Source organism: Pyrgilauda ruficollis, unplaced genomic scaffold (genome assembly GCF_017590135.1).
Source record: "Pyrgilauda ruficollis isolate IOZ18807 unplaced genomic scaffold, ASM1759013v1 scaffold93, whole genome shotgun sequence".
In the NCBI taxonomy this organism is placed as follows: domain Eukaryota; kingdom Metazoa; phylum Chordata; class Aves; order Passeriformes; family Passeridae; genus Pyrgilauda; species Pyrgilauda ruficollis.
This window is the reverse complement of record NW_024531377.1, coordinates 1,102,562-1,120,961: the sequence shown is the minus strand read 5'-3', so window position 1 is coordinate 1,120,961 and position 18,400 is coordinate 1,102,562.

Here is an 18,400-nt window from a genome sequence, read left to right as displayed (position 1 = left end):
TTCCATTAACAAAAAGGAACATAAGCTGGGGAATTTTATCTGTGTCTTCTAGAGTGGGACTTTTGCAATGTGATATTAATGGATACAGAGGCATATATCCCATAGGCCTGCTTTTAGCTTTTAAATGCACTTTTGTAAGACCATGGAGAAACCAAATTATTTTGAAAACTACCTAGAATAGGCTATAAATCACATAGTATCCTTATTACACTGTTTAGCTGATCAACTTTATGGATAAACTGCTCTCAGTTTGGCCTAAAATAAAAACTGATAACTATTTTGGTTAAAACAAAAAAGTTAAAAAAAAAAGGTGGGGAGATTATATGTAATTTATTGTTAGGTCTGACAGATGGCTTCCAGTTATTCAGCTGTATCCTGTCACCCTGACAGGAATGTATTTTGTGTTAGCCTTGAATTTTCCTCTATGAACCCAGAGAGAATTTCCAGTAAAATCACAGCCTACTAGAGAGCAGAATAACATTTATCACATCCCCTGTGTTTAAGTGGCCTTTGAGGAAATTTACCAACCTTGGATTTCTTTTGGATTCAATTTGTGACAAAATAAAATCAAATTTGTTTAGGATCCTCTTGAAGAGCTTCACCTCATACTGTTATTGTTTTCTCTCTGTCACCTTCGAATGTAGTGCTTGATACTGATTAATTGCCTCTCTTTTCTTTTTACCAGGTGCATTTGCCAGGTCTCCTCACTGATAACAGATGCCACTATCTGTGTTTTTTCAACTTTTTTTGATGCTGAGTTAACTGTTTCTGCTCTAAACCCCTCACAGCCTAAACCTTAACTCAGAATTCAACAGGGCCTGTGCTGCACACATGACTGAGGGGCTGGGCCATAAAGGCTCATTTAGGTCATTCCCACTATAGAATATCACTTTTCACCCACCCCACAGCAGTGGGATTAATTTAGTAACACAAAATTGTTGCGTTGATGCAGGCAGTGTATGGATCAAACTTATAAAATACAGTGAAATTGTAGCTGAATTGGCATGATTCCAATCCTCATATATTCACACCACAAACATTTACAGTACTTGCATGGTATTTTTGCTTCCACCTGCTTCCTTCAGCGTTATGCTCAGAGAGGGTCTGAAATTGATTCCTGTCAATTTACAGTGTTTCTGGGGGAAAAAATCCAAATATTTATTAAATATGTACTATTTATTTTCAATTACTGAATAATGTTCATTACTCTGAATCTACAAAATAGGCATAAAATTGAAAATTAATCTTCAGATATTTTATCATCATGTCAAGATTCCTTTTAGCACAGAAACACGAACTGGATAATGATGTACCTTTATTAAAAAATTAATTATTCTGAGATTAAAGATTGCAATAGACACACAGAGAAAATAATCTGCATTCTCCAAATCCTATCTGTAGCATGTCCTGTTGGGATTTTCCCTCCTATTTTCTCCTTTTCTTTGTTTAAATTAATGCAATGCACTATATTATTGAAAACAATCTTTGTAAAAGATGTTAATTTTTCCCACACCTAGCGTGGTTTCATTTACTGTGTCATTGGCACCAATTTCTCTATTAATGACTCTCAATCTGTTGACCTTGATGTAGATATTGATTGGCAAAGTTATTTTCAGGTGTCTAATTTTGTGGCACTAACAGACAAACTTGGTAAACATATTTTCCCTTTTCCTTTGGTGAGGCGTAATGTAGTTTAAAAAGAAAAGTACTGATCTCCCAAATAATTATATTTCATACATATTCTGTCCTGAAAAGTGGCATTAGAAATACCCTGTCTATCCTTTTAACAACTTCTAGGCAAATCTACCCCGTTTACAGAGAAGGAGGTTTCAGTTATTATTTGTAAATGTGATGCCTGGGATTTGGACTGCAGTCTGAATCCAGGCTCAGGAACGGAAGACATTTTGCCATGGAAGCTTAAAACAGCATCTCAGTCCTTTGATATCCACCCCTCCAAACTTCTGCAAGACTTGTATGCCCAATTCATTTTGGCTATTTGAAATCCACCAGGCTCTAATGATTAAACTAAGTATATGAATGATATGGGTACTAAAGTAGATTACTCCCAGAAATGCTTTGTCAGTTCAGGGCTAATAGAAATTATATTTAGTATGTTTGGTTAGGTCAGCTGGGCTATGATAAAAAATAAAATTACAAATGTGTCATTTGATGAACAGGCTGTTTGGCTCTTTTGGGGTTTAGGTTTTGTTTGGGTTTTTATTGAGGAGAGTGTGTTGTTGGTTTCCTGCTTGTGTTGTGTTTTGTTTTGTTTTGTTTATTTCTGTTTTGTTGCTTTCTTTTTTTCTTTTTTAAAAGGTCCCTATCACAGGAATTATTAATTGAAAATAGTGCTAGAGGTGGCTCTGTGGTATTTCCCCTGAGTGAGGAATCAAGATAAATTTATCAAGCTTTGTGAGAACAGGATTTGGGCATAGTGGCTGCTTCAAATAAGAGTTACTCTCTTGTTCCTTCTGGGAGAAGGGGGAGAGCTTTTGAAATCCTACCTGGTAAAAAGCACAATTTTTAAATTATATTATCTCAAACACTGAATGTATTTTCTGAGGAGATAACAAAGTGTCATCACTGTCTCACTTGTGGTTACAGAATTTATCCCTGTGTATCCCCAAGACTTATTTTAAGCCTTTTTTCACTTCCTACATTTTTATTCAGTGGAGTGAGGTTGCAAAAAATTAAGAATGGAATATACCCCATACTCTGTAGAGGCTCTGGGAACAGTCAGATGCAGGAAGACAATGGAGGGGATGGAGATATTTGTATTGCATGTCAGGAAATGCCAGCTTTTCTGCAGAAAATGGAAATATGGGAGGAGGGTAGAATATCCCATCCCAGCAGTTGCTTGTGCTTGTAACCTTACCTAAATTTTTATGGTTAGATTTGTTGAAAATTCATCAGAAAGTAAATACCAAAAATTACTGCTTTAGCCGAGCCACCACAAAGATTCAGAAATATCAAACTTTTGGGAGATATGTCAGCGATCCAGTATTCAAAGTTCAAATCCAAATTCAAATGCAGCATAGACTGGGAGACCCATGGGCACTGTCAAGAGGGGACTTGACATTTTTTGGCCTGTAAAGAGAGTTATGACATTAGTTGCCTGAATGAATGCTCATGTGAGGTTTAGCTATACTATTTCTTAACAATTAAGCTGTACAGTTCATGACTCAACATTTGGAGATCTGGTTTGGGTTTTTCCCTCAAAAGCTGAAGAATTCTGGCAAGTCTGAAAATATTTTCTTGCTCTAGTAGTATTATCATTTTCCCTCAAAAGTGAAATTACCTGCTATCTCATTAGGAGTTAGGTGTCTCTGGAAGTTATGCAAATGTATTCCAGATCTCCAACAAGGAACTTACAGTATAAAACTAGACCATGCAACTGCTTTCTTTCAAGAGTCTGAATCAAAAGTCTGGGCACCAAAATTTGCATTTGATCTCCACAAATCAGAATCACATCTGTCTCCAACCTTTGCTAGTTCCCAGCAGGGTAACTTACTTGAGGTCTGACAGGGTAAAATTTGAATTAACTCAAGCTTCGCTTCTTGATGTCTCTGCACTGCAGTTTGTCATTCCTGCATAGTTCTGATATCCTCTGAGGAATGTCAAAATCCAGTGGACCTTAGAGACAGTCATGAATCCACATATGACATTTTTCTCAGCATAGTTTTTAAGTTCTTATTAAGAATTTCAACCCAACAGATTCTGACCAGAGAGAATAAAAAACATTAGAAGTAATTAACATATTGTTTTTGTTTAAATCAAAGCTTTCCTAAAGAAAAAGAAAGTTGTAGAAAATTCTTCTCTTCTATAGAATTAACAAATATGACAAATATAAGATAGTTGAGGCTGTTATGGGAACAGAAATCAAGAGGCCAACAGAAGGAGAAACAGACACTGAGGTGAAAGAATGAAGAAACAAAATCCTAGGCACATTTTGAAGTACTTCTATTTTTAACAGATACTTCCCAGCTATACTGCATATTATATGACTGAACAATTTTAGTTTTGACTGCTGATCATTGCAGTGGCATGTTCAGTTTTACACCACAATCAGGTAATCCTAAGTCAGATGCACTAGCGTGAATAATGACATATAAAGCCTGTTAATATATCAATTATTATAGTGCCTCAGACTGTGAAACTTTACACAGAGTTAATTATCACCATGTTAATGAGTGGTGTAATGATAAATACAGAGTGAGTAATTTCATTTGTTCAGTACATTTGAGGAGTTAGGTATTCATTATAATGTTAAAATTAGGAGTGAATAACCTCAATTCTCCCACAGTTTTTAACGTTCACGGTATTAATGCTAGCGCCTGCACTGCACTGTGGATGCAAACAAGCTGCTCATTAACAGAAATTAGCTGTGTCTCTGTTCCATTTTGTCTCAAGGTGTCTGAGAATACTATCATTGTTTTCTGCCATTTCTGTATGGAGGAAGAAATTTTTTATTACCTAGATATTTGACAAAAACACTCAGAGTGGAATCTTCACAGTTCCTTGACTCCCTTCAATCTTTGATGCTTACAAACAATCGCACCTAGGAAAAAAATAGCAACCCGACTCTAGAAATGCCTTATATTCAGTAGCCATGGACCTGCTGCTGTAATTATTGTTTTCAGTACCCAAAATCCAGTTTACAAAGTCAGCTCCAGCAGATTACAGGCAGTGGAGCCTCAGTAATGAGAAGATAAAGCAACATTTCATGGCAACCCAAAGACAGATCTGACTTCATATTAATACACTCACTTTTGAACAACATGTTTGTATTTAGCAAGGCCAGACCAAGAAAACAAAGGCTAGAACTGGTGGGGTTGGGATCTGAGAGTCCCATTGGGAATGAGCACCTCAGGTGTCATGAACGAAGGGATAATCTGAAAAAAGATTTGCTCTTTGAAAACAAAGTGCAAATTCAGCTCTCCTTGAGCTGGTTGCTCTGCCCTCACCCAGGTTCTCTGCTCCATCTTGAGTCTCCTTGTTTTCTCTGTTATTAATGAAACTGTTTAATTCCCATGCTTTGTACCTTGTTTCACAGCCAGTTTTGTATGTGTACTCTGTGTTTACTACATCTAATTTTGGTCACTGAATGCAAAAATAAATGCATGAATGAACATGCTGCATGATCTTCTCCTTAGAAAAGACCTTTTCAGCATTTCAGCTGCTTCCTCTCAATACAAACTTTTATTGTTTGTTATTATACATTTTATAAACTCTCATGATTTTCCACATTGGCTTACATATCAGTATTCCACTCTGGGGAGCCTTTTTTGGAACTTTTTATGAATAACACTAACTTAGCTGTTGTGTCTACTTCTACATATAACTCTGATTTGCTTATTATTAGTAGGCAGACTCCAGCCCTTGGTGTATTTGTTGCTTAATTTTGTTTCACACCTAAGACATCTTGAGAGTCTTTAAACCATGACTGTTGTGCATGATCCCTTCCCAGGATGATTTATTAAAGTGAAACTTTTCAGTCATAACCAGCACTTTAGAAGGCAGATTTGCTGTAATTTCACTGCAGTCCTATAAATGATTATGCAACTGATAATCTGATACTGTCAACAGGTCATTTCCCTAAATAGATTTGAGTTTATAACATATAAAATCAAACACCATGTTTCATTTGTTTTTATGCCTGAGTGATGTTCCCTATGCAGCTTGAATATGTGCACCTGGATGGTGGTGCTTAAACCTGTTCTTGACAGCAATTTTATATATCTGACTTTCAAGGACTTTGTAAAGAATACTTCAGCATTAAGTTAAGAATGAGGAAAAAAGGAACTCTAGGAATGGCAGGGCCAGTGAGCATATTTTTTGTGTTTAAATGGCCTGAGATTAATATAAACTTACAGTAGCAGGAGGAAAATCCTGTGTGATGATACTGAATTGGGAAGAGTTGTTGAATCCCTCAAAGGCAGAAAGACCCCACAGTGAGACCTGGATAAATCAGAGGACTGGGCAATCGCCAGTCATATAAAGTTTAACTAAGAAATGGAGATGATTTTGTAAGAGGAGTCCAAGAGAGCCAGGCTGGGGCAGCTGAGCCCAGAGCTGGAAGAAGAGATGTCAGCATCCAAGGATGCCTGTGGAAGAACAAAGAAAAAAACCTAGTTCTGAACCACTGCACAACGCTGGTATGAAATGAAAAGTGTGCAAACTACCCACAAATACAGCACAGTTGTAAATCAGAGCGGCTGTGAATTACCCAACCACTTTTGCTCCTTAGGGTTTCTATCACAAAGCAAGAGCAAGGAACAAGTCTAATCCTCCAAGCCAGTTCCTTCCTTACGTGCATGTTTGCTAGCATTTATTAATTTAACTCCTGTCCCCCACCCTGCTTTTTTTAGTATATTGATACCACTAAATGGCACATTGTAGTGGTTCTGCTGTAATACCATCATTAAGTCATTGCAATCCAGAAAGATTCAAGGATAAACTACACTCCATTGCATATATCATGAGTCAGGGTGTTTTAGTCTAGACTAGACTGAAGTTACAGGCATAATTCTAAAAGCTGTCCCCCAGTTTAAAAAAAACAAAGAGTAGATATGATATAAACATCAGACTGGCCCACTGCCTACTCTACCAAAGCACTAAGAAAGATAATTCAGTGGTTTTTTACACCATTAGTCTCAACAATAAATCTGCAGGATTTCTTTTTATTAGAAGTAATATATTTCAAATAGATATTCAGAAAACATTTAAGGCTTTCATTATGTGTGTACAAGAAGCTGGATGCTTTTGTCAACAGTGATAAGTCAAACAGCTTACAGTGAAGCAGCGTGGCAGCGACACAGCTGTACAAAACATTTTGCTGCATGGAAATTGTAACACTTCATAAGCAAAAATAATGGGACTATTTACAAGAAAAACACTCAAATCCTGGATTGACAAGGCAGCACAAAGTGAAAAATAAAATGCCACTGAAGTAGCAGATAGTGTGGAAAAAGAAGCTGTGTACTCTGAAGAAAGACTCCCTGTGTGGGGGGTGTGTGTGTGTCTGTGTGCGTGTGTGCATATGTGTGTGTGCATATCAATTTCTGAGCGACAGAAGTTTCAAATGTCCATCACTGTCTTGGAAGCTAAGCTAAATATATTACTTTGTTCTCAATTTCTGGGCTTAATGGTCTTAGTAGGAGAAAAACTACTATGCAAGGGTGTCCATTGTCCTACCAAAAAAAACCCAAAAAAAAAAATTTATCACTTCCTGCATGATAAATAGAGATCTTATATTAAGACATCCTTAAACAATACCTGTTTATCAGAATATATTGTTGATGTTATTACTTAAAGATGAAACATTCATTGTTATTTCCCTTCATCTCTTTCATCAAAGTATTCATCCCTTCCACAACTACTTGGACTGCAAGATCTTTGAGACAGAAACTTGAGTTTCTTTTTTAAACCGCTGCCAAAGCCAGCAAGACTCCAGCTCTGAAAGTGTTACATTGCACAAAACATACTGGTATCATTAAGGTTCTCCTAAATTTTAGGTAACTCATGTCTCCATCAAGCCCTCGGCTTTAATATAAAATGTATTCTCATAAATATTACTTTCTTTCCAGCATCTCAGAACAACCATGAATTATTTTAACTTAGCTCTTCCCACATTTTTTCCCACAATTAATAACCTCACCAACCAGCATTAGCATCTTACATGGAATAAAGCCAGTAACCTCCATGTTTGATGAAAGGAAAATTTGTCCTTTGGCTCATTAAAGTAATTTAGTTTGGATCTGCACCAGAAGTAGTATGATCAGAATTTAGCCTGATATACTTTTTTGTCAAGGGTATTGTACATTTGGGGACAGACTATTACAATGCAAAAATAACACAGCCAATACCATTTGGTTTACTTGGCATTTTCCCAGTTAGCATTGATTTTCATGCAGCAGTGGCCAGCTGAAATTGCTGATGTAAGAAGTGATCATTTTCTTGATGTAGGATGAATAGAACATGTTATATTTAGAACTAAAGTAGAAAATGATTTAGTATCTGTTATAGAAAAAATGTTAAAATAAAGTAAAAAAAACCCAGTTAATGAAGAATTAACTTGTCAGAGGTGTAACTGCCTATGAATCACGAAAAGGGAATATGATCAATTCATATCAATTAATATCATATGTCATGAGTAAATGAAGCAATTGAAAAATAACATTTTTGCAAAGGCCTGTGGCGAGGTTACAAAATAATCCTCTTCCTTTTCTGATGTCTTTGCCTAAGTATTTGCCTAAGTATGCCTAAGTTTTGCAGTTTTCTTCTTAATTTGACAATGCTTGTCCTGAATTTTAAATCACTATTCAAACACACCCATTGCCTGAGTAGTTTGTTGGTTTATCTCTAAGTTTGTTTATATAAAGATGTGAAGAAATAAGGACCAAATGATAATTTCTGCATGGAGATGTTTCTTTGCTCCCATCTCACCCAACCATGATCTTGTCTTGCCCTGGCAACACGTTTCATTTACTGGGCACATGTTTCATTCCACCCTTTAAACCATTCATCTCTAACCCTACACAGTATGTCCTCTTAATTAAATTTTGTTTCTAATGCATGAGAAAGATCATTTGAGTTCCTATTTCCTACGCTGGTATTTCTGGTCCTGCTGAGTGCTTTCATATTAATGGCAACCCATGGTCCAGAGTGACAGCAAGATCCCTGGCAAACACAACAGAAATCAGTGCACTCTTTACGCTGTCTGCATCTTTGGCTGATTGCAGGTGCTCTGCAAAACTCAGCCATGCTGTGGGACTTGCCTTTTCACTGCCAAGAACCTGCACTCTTTTCCCTAACTCTCAATGCCCAAAGCTTCTTATAAAAGTAATACCTTTTCCTTCCTGAAATACTGAAATATAACCATCCTTGTTCAAACTACAGTGTAAGCCTAGGGGTGCAATGATTATAACCTTCACAGTTTTTAAATCCTATATATGCAAATTGATCCATGTTAATCCAAATGCAGTTTACAGAGCTGTACATACTCGAACTGCACACAGAGAATGAAACAAATATTTCTATGCAAATAATCTGTAAATAAGAAGTTTGCATGTTTTTTTTCTAGTTCTTTTGTGGCAAGGAGGTGTTACTGTCCTCATTTTGAGAGACTTCCATATTGTTTTCAAAATCATTTAGTCAGAGAACCCCCTGACTTAGGAAAATATAGGGTATAAACCAGAAAAGGCAGTCTTCATTAATTAATATTTGAAGCTGCAGATGCTTCCCCTGGGTAATGGTCACAGCACCAAGCCTGAGAGAGTTCTAGAAGGTTTTGGACAATGCTCTCAGGCACATGGAGTGACTCCTGGGGTGTCCTGTGCAAGGCAAGAGCTGGACTCTATGATCCTGATGGGTCCTTTCCAACACAGCATATTCTGTGATTCTGTGAAGCCCTTTAGGACAGTCCCTTCCTCAAGCTCTTACTGCTCAAAATAAAAGCAAATAGAAACCATATGACAGAATATTTCAAGCTGCTATGTAATGACAGGGAAAGGTTCCTCCAGTGATCTACTGTTTAAAACTGAATTCTCCAGCTAATTTTCATAGATCAGATAAATGTTCCGTTCCTTGGCTTCCCCATCTGGAATAGCTGTGCATACCTTTCTCGCTGGGGAACTATGCACTTTAATTAATCAACAATTGTAGATTGCTATATAGAGCGGAGCAAACAGTCTGGAGTGAACAGTTTATTCAATGAATTCAGCCTGCTTGCAGAAAATCCTTGAGCAGATGGTGTTGCCATCAACTGCAGAGGAAAAGAGCGAAATATCACCCCAGTCTGACTATTTCTGATTTGTTTTATTTCACTTACATAATCTTTAGCCCCAGGGAAATATTTCTCAAGGATGAGAAACCTTTTCTTTACAACAGTCTAAGAGCTGCCTCTAAAAATCCAGTGCCCATGGGACCACTGGAGCTCCCTCTGCACAATTCCCAAGGAGCTAGGTGGAGGGGCCTTCCATATGCAGTTTGAATGATGGAAGACCACAGGGAACTGTTCTTACTTCAGGGAAGAGTTTTACCATATCTGGAAAGCCTTTTTAACTGTCTTGTCATGGCTGAAATCTTCTGATAATTGGATAGCCTTGCCTTGACATCAAGAACTAAAATGTATATTTTCAAGGATAACAGAAAGATAGCAATCCAGAATGATTTTTGCTTTGAAATATTAAAAAAAATCATGAAGTTTGACAGTGATGTACTACAAAAATTCAGTTACTTAAGAGAACAGAATTGTTTTTTTATCTTAAGATTCAACTTCTTTCAAAGGGTGGTACCTCAATTTGTTTTGTTTTATTTTTTTAATATGTATTCCCAGGGAGACTAAATTAGGATTTGCATTAATTTTTAGGTAGATATTTTATAAAATACAGTGTTGTGCTATCCACTGCATAACAGCCAACATATCAAAATTATGACTGTGTATTAGATTATATAGATTGTAGCAAGAGCTGCAATTAATAGCCTTAAGGGCCCACTCACGCATTATTTGACAGCTAGTGGTCAGTGTGATGATGTGGACTGTTATTCAATCTCTAGTCACACACAGAAAGTAGACAAAATGTTAGCTTAAAACTAGATGTTATAAAGGATTTTGCTGCTGAGTCAGAACTTAGATGGCTTTAGTTTTCTAAGTCCCATGTTGAATTGCCTGTCTTGACCTTTTTTTTTTTTTTTAATTTTTATCCTGTTTACAGTTTCAGGAGTATCTAAAACCCATGAAAGTTCTTATGCTTGATATATGAAGCCTGGGAAACTGCTGCTTTTGGGGCTTACTTTCTCTTCAGCAGCAAAGAATTCCCCGAATATTTTTTTTAAAGGAAATCCTGAGCCTTTTTGCGTGTCAGCTCCTGATAATAAAGTAGAAACATCCTTTACTGTTCCTACTTGACTGGAAGTTACATTAGAGATCATTACATGCTTGGTGCTTATGGTGATACATGTTACATTGAGATATAATTGAGATTAAGAGTGAATATTCCTAAGCAAATGGCAAGGCAAGCATGCATATTTGGGATGCAGATGGGAGAAGGAGTTAGTTGAGGACAGGTCAGTGAAAAACAAGACTTGGAAATGTGTTTGGACCTGAAGTTCTTCCTCACAAGCCATCTGTAAAGGAAAGGTTTATTAGTAATAAACATAATTAACAATTATGAGTGAAAGTAAACAGATGTTTTGTTTCACAGATTGCTTGAAAATAAAGGCCTCATGGCCTAACACCATTGTTTATTTAAAGAAAGGCAGAAAGAAATTTAATGAAGGTACATATGCTGTCTTTTTTGGTCAATGGCACATATCCTACCACAGCTTTGTGTAGAACAAGTATAAAATACAGTCTGATTAATATTTTACTTATAAGAGTAAGATGCCATGGAGCTGGTTTTTTTTAAAGCTACTTATATTTTTATATTGAAAATTATACTATAGTAGGTCACAGCTTTCCAACTGAGACCCTTTTCTACATAAATTCCCTGAATTCTGACAGACTATGGATCCATTAAGACCATGTTACAGAAGGCTTTAAAATGTGTCTTGATTTGCCCCTTAAATCTCCTGATGAAGTGCATTTGATTAGTCTAAATGAAGCAAAAGAAAACCCTTGTTTTTATTGATTTTAAAAGATTTAGCCTAACACCACTGTCTCTAGAAAAAAAAAAATCACAAGAAATTAGGATGTCTTTGGTTTTCTGCATAGTCGCATTATACTAGACAAAAATTAATTCCTTGCAACCTGCGTCTACCACCTTGTCCTCATTTTGGCCAGGATAGGGTTAATTTTTTTTGCAGTAGATGGGAAGGGTTTCAGCATTTTCCCTCTCACACTGCTGGCAATGGTGGCAAATACACCAGACACAGAGGTGAAAACTGATTTAACAGGAAACCCTGCGCAGTATCCTATTGCTCGGTGCTGTCCATGAGAAACAGAGAAAACAATCTTTAATTGAGCCTTCTAGCATGACCCATAGGAGATGAAGCCCTGCTCTCCTGAAGGAAAAGTCATGACTTTATCCTGCAGCTGACAGCAGACATCAAGGAGATTTTTCACCAAGGTGCCTTCTATTTTCTTTTCTTCTCCTTAAGCCTCTTTTTTGTCCCTGTTTTTCACCATAGAATTTGACAAGGTATGTCTTTCATCCTAATTTAATTGCAGACCACTTTTTCTGCATTTTAAAAGATTCTCAGAAAAAAAAATGTTCTGTATCACAATGAGAAAAGCTAAAAATAAAGGTAATTGAGGTATGCACCTTCTAATGAAATGGTCACTTCTTTAATTGCTAAATATACAAATACCAAATAGACAATGTCTCTTCATACACCTTAATTAAGATAATTATTCCTTAGATTCCAGATGTTAAAAGAAAGGCTCAAAGCAAATTTCTGGGTTTGGAAAAGTTAATAGCATTAAAATTTTGTTTAAATCTGTGATTTAATCATATTTGAATAACTACATTCAAGTTCAGAAACCCAGGTGTCAGTCTTTGACCTTTTTAAAGTTACTGTTATTTTATATAATAGGCCACAACTTTCCAATGTGAGGCCCTTTTCTGCAAAAACTCCCTGGATTCTGACTGACTGTGAATTCACTGAAATGGTTTCCTCTTCTGAACATAAATCTGTTGCAAATGCAAAGTATTATTGTCTATGAAATTGCAGGGATATTTTAAAATATCGGCATGCATTTAAACTCTGCTAGATTTCAGACTATGGATAGAGAAGGCCTTCACACACATTTGCAGGAGCTGGAGATGGAACTTAGAAAACAAACTTGGCAACTGAACTTTGCAAAATATTTGCTTGGAGGATACAGGTTATCCTTTGCTTTCATTTTGAATTTAGCCTTTTGAAATAATAGGGAATATTCTTCTTTCAAGTGAGAATTAATAGGGCTATATAAAACATCTATCTGTGTGTTCCTTCTGCATGCCTCTAACATTTCATGGATAGATAAATAAGAATGAAGAAAGCACATTTTGCAAGCTTGTTCTGTGATGAGATTGTATGTCAAATGAGAAGACATTTAGTGCTTTGATGTTGAATGAGTTTTGTCTGGATTTTATGAATCATGGTTTGGTTTTTGAATGACAGTTAAAAGGGCTGTGAAGGGAGAAGGGAAATAGCAGACAGAGAGTAATTTTCTCATTACTAGATTTTCAAACGAGCATAAAAGCCCATAGTGATCCATGAAGGGTTATTGTTGTGGGAATCTATTTATCCTGGAAGTTTTGCAGTTTTAGGCATTCAGTAAGAAACAAGCTAAGAAAAAACCTTTAAGGCATGAATAAAATTGGTAGGGAAAAAGTGTTTATCAGCAATCTACTTTGTCCTGAGATTTGAAGGAAAAGGAGCTATTGTTCAAACAAAGCCCAGAAATTTTGTTGGAATTTCAGTTCTACTCACTTTGATAAACATTTCCTAGTCCTCACTGTGACAACAGCTCAGTTTCTCAGGCGAGATAATCAGGCTCAGTTTCACCAACATAAAATGCTAGAACTTTAATTCAAAGGAGATGACAGAATATATTCTGACAGATTTCGGTGTGCATATCAGGAGAAGACAAAAGTACATCTACATTGCTAACAGGCGGCTGGCGTGTGGCACTGGTGCTGCCAAGGAGTTCCTGCTGGCATGACGCTTTCTATAAGCAAGTTTATTATTTAAAGATGTATCAGAGAAGAAAAAACTTATTCCTAAAGGGAATTAGGACTTTGACTTCTGTCTGACCAGGGCTGTTTGAGGAAGATGCCAGCCTGTTCTCTTCCATGACAAGAGGAAAAACTCCATTACAGCCCAAAAAACTATGTAAAAGAATCAAGTTTATGCTTTTCTTAGATGTGTTTGTCTTACTCAGGAAGACTAACACACTGCAAATATGTTCTTTCTTCATATATAGTGTCTTTCAAGTACTCAGTCCAATTTAAACTTTGATTGTGTCTTTTTTGCTTCTGCTGCTTGTAACTCAAAAGATAAATACAGTCATGCAGTACCCAAACAAGTGTTAAGCCCATATTGAAGAGTGCATGGAGTGCTACTCTCAGAACATCATTAAAAACTCCCTTCTTTACAAATTGCCTCAGTTTATTTTCTGAGAAAAGTAATAGCTGTAATAAATGAAGTGGTAAGGAAACCAATGTTAGCAGAACCATACTTCCATAATTATCTGATATATGGACACTTTCACAATAACAACAGTTCACCTCCACATTTAGCCCCTTCCATTCTATATTAACAGGGTTTGCACAGATTTTATTTGCAGATAGGAATGCATGCAAATTTTACTTCCATTTCCAGCCATGCCCATCCACCTAAACACAATGTGTATGGAAAGACAGTGATTATTTAGATTTGTGGCTGTGCTATAAAAATGCATGAATCTCAAAGTCTCCCAGAATCCCCAGCTGCTGAGACCTTGTAGCAAATACACACTCAGGGATTTTCAGGCATTTATGAAAAAAAGGTATTTAGAAGGGCAATGATACTTTGCAAGGATCAGTAGGGTGCACAAACATCAGTAGCATGTATAAAGAATGGAAAGCACCCATGAGAAGTAACAGAACTCATAAATGTAGATGAAGGAGAGTTCAGTTAATTTTTAGTTGGGCAGGACTAAGTGTATATTAGAAAAATTATGCTAAAACCAACAAAATTAACAACAAAATCATGTATCAAATAGTTTCCATTTGCAATTTGTTTTTTCTTCTTTTTTTGTTGCTGTTTTCTAATATTTCTTGCTAAATGATAATTTATGTCTGACACATAAATTACCCATTTCTCTCTCTGGACTGTATATGCTTAAAACTGCTCTCTCTTGTATTATTTCTGATATAAATATTAACAAATTCTGTGTTATCTGCAGCTTCTGTGCCACTTCCCAGAGGTTGGTTAAGCCAGCACAAGATCTGCCACACTTTTGTCATAAGGATGTTCAGTAGAAGCATGCTCTGTCTTACTGGATAGCGCCATCCTTCCCACACTCCTCCTCACAAGGAATTCCCCTTTGCTCCCATCTGTGGGCTAACCTAGAAATTCAATGCAAGACCTTTAAAAGAGAAGCAAAATAAAATGCTTCCTTTGGCAGATTATGATTGTGCCTGCCATGGTTCTGACGTGGGTAACAAGCAATATAAATTTCATGCTGGCACAGGCAAGTGGTGGCCATGTGGTTAATCACAAAGGATACTCAGAGAGAAGGAATCTCAAGACTCTTTCCAAGAGTTTCTTAACAGAAGACCATGTGTAGCATCTCAGCCAGCTCTAATAAGCTCAGTTTAAAACAAAAATATACAGTCTGGAACATGTCTGTCACTTGCCAGGTGTAATGCTGGAAATCTTGCGCTCCTGATTCTGCCATTTTCAGTGCTTTTAAAAAAAAAACTTACACTCACCAAATAAATCAATAAATTGAAATCCCTAAGAGGTCTTGGAGAAATTGAGAGACAGACGCATTCATGTTTTGGTAAGAAGTAGATGAAACTAAAGTATACCTGATTGCTAAAAGCACACTGGGAAATTGAAATGAGTGTTCTGCGCAGTCGTGAGAGGCTGATGATACAAACAGCTAAATTGCAGGGAGATTAAGCAGTTTGTGTATCAGTGAGCACTAAATATCTGAAAAACTACACAGATTAGGACCACATTGTGAAGTGGCATAAGGGAGGCATCAATAAGGCCAGGAAATATACCTCAGGGATAAACTCTGGCCTTGTCTCCAGTTACAGATAGTAAACGGATGCTGGCTTCCCCTCCAGTGCAAGGATGGTGTCTCTGTGAGGACCAATAAATGTATTTATGAGTAATATTTAGTTTGCTCATTGGATCAGTTACAAACAGGTTTCTGTCTCTTACTGGCATCAGTGTTCATATGAGCCACACAAATTAATCAGCTTAATGGCTAAGGATGCCAATTAACTTTTGGATCAAACCCCAACGAAGTCAACACTACATCCACTGAACTAAAAGCCAAAATTGTCATTGATTTCAGTGGTGACAGGTGTCTCCTAGCAAGCATCTCTGTGCTGCTCTGGGATCATGCTGAACTGCCAGCACCAAGGAAAATATCTCCTCATGTCCTCCACTGCCTTTGCTTGGAAGTGAACAATGTGGGACAAGATCCATTCACTTGATTTATAAAGGAGCTTGCTCAGTACAGACTCCAAAAGCTGAAACCAGATAGCAAAAGATGCTACATGGATAAGTGAAAAGACTGCAGAGCTCAGCAGGACCCATGTTCTGTATTCAACAGAAACTGTGGCCAAATAATTGACACCAAATATTTACTCTTGTGGAGACTGTGGAGTCATGGGCTGGAGAAAATTGAGGAAACACTTGAATTCTTTCAAGTTTCTCAAATGTTTGGAAGAGACACCAACAAATCCAACAAAAATCTCTTTTAACTGATGTGCAATTTCAACCACATTGGAAAGAGCAGAGGAAAGAATTATTCCGTGGCATAGTAGCAGAATTATTGCCAAAATAAGAAAGGGAATTTAAAAGAAAAGGAATTTAAAAAAGGAAAACTTTAATTAAAAAACCTCAACAGCTTAATTTTGAAAGTTATGTAACATAATTATTTGATTTAATTTTGTTCTGTTTTGAATACTAAAAGCTTTTTCAAAATGTACCCTTTTCTTAAAATAGCTTCAAATACTTTGATTTTTCTCCTATGAAATGAAATTTTATTGGGAAAAAAAACCCCAGATATTATTCTAGAGAGAGATAAATAACTTATAGCAATTGGAAAAGCCGGAAAAATCAAGAAAATATAATGATGCTGACTTGTACATGCAATGGGGCTAAAAATAAGGAACAGACAATAGAAAAATCAAGACAATATGAAAATCCATTAATTAAGCATTTTCAAAATAATTTTGTTTATATTAACCACTGTAGTAAAGAGAAAGAATTTTTTTTTTAAATTCTGAAGATGAAAATATGAAATTATCCTTTCAAAGAATCCCAAGAAGACACACAAAAAACACCCTACCCCTTTTGCCATTAAGGATGTGGAACTCCTAAAATTTAATTCACAATTTGTCTGACTTTTATTTTCCAATACATCTTAATCAGATGAAGCTGTTCTGCTTTGCATGAGAGCTGAGGAGAGGCCCGGGTGCCCCTGGTGGATACTCAGACTAGAGAATAGTTCTCATTTCTGTCTGACTCTCTAAATATTTGAACAGCTTGAGCAAAAATAACAGAGGGATGAATCCCAGAATAGTAATTATTTTTGAGCAGTCATTGCAGTTGGGCAGTTCCTTGGGCATTTGTTTAGGATGTAGAAGACCCAGGTACTTCTGTTATCAGTCATGAGGCAAGGTGAGAAACGAAGCTGCCTTCCCCACCAGTGAATTTTATCTGCCTGCTACCTCATGACACTCTGAAGACCCAGAGCGGTACCTAAATATTGAATCTAATGAATTTAACCCAACAAGGCATTCAGGAATATGGAAACTGCATGACAGAATACCCTGGTCAGGATTTAAAAAAAAAAAAAATCATCTGTGGCAGCTGTTATTTAGCCTATGGTCCATGTATTCTCTCTCACACACACAGGTAATATGAAAATATGTCCTTCTGAAACTAGCACAATGCAGTAGTAGAGAGCTTTTCCATAGTTATATTACTTAAATACACACTTATTCACAAAATTAAGGCCACATATATAACTTTAAGTACTAAAATTTCATAAAGGATAAAAAACCAAAGCTGTAATGATTTCAGGGGAAGGAGGAAGGAATTTTAAGGTGATGGATTAGTAAAAGTAATACTTTTTCATAATTCTGCACACTTGTTTTAGATGGATTCAGAGAATCTTCTTTGAAGATGGAGGAGATGCTCTGTTCATATTCTGACCCATTCAAAAATTGTGTTAAGTTTTTATAATTTTATTATTCATCTCTGGCAATTACAGGTTTTCTTAATGCTCCAGCTGCTGAAGCCATTATAAGAAAATATGGCTTTCATAAAGCAATAAGTTTTGTGCTTTGTGACTTTGCTGGAAAGTATTGAAAATTTGTCTTAGGAGTACACATAGAGGGATTTTTATTTCTTTTTCTCTTTTTAGCTGTATTTTTAGTGGCTTAAGTAATGGCTTTTGAATGCCAGGTAGTAGGTGCCATAAGCAAGAGGAGCATCACATAGAGTTTTCATAAAATGACAATCCAAAACACACTGAGGCAGATTACACAGGCCAAAGTCAATTCAAATTTAAATTAAATTCTTATAAGGCCAAGCAATCATGCAGCTATTTAGTGTTCATCAAGTGGCTGTTTCTGTTGACTTCTGACTCCTTTTCCTTGATGTCAGCCCTTCTAATCTGGGTCAGTTTAACCACTGCAATGTTTCACATCCCTGGTTCTTCTAAAAAAAATATTTGATGTGACAC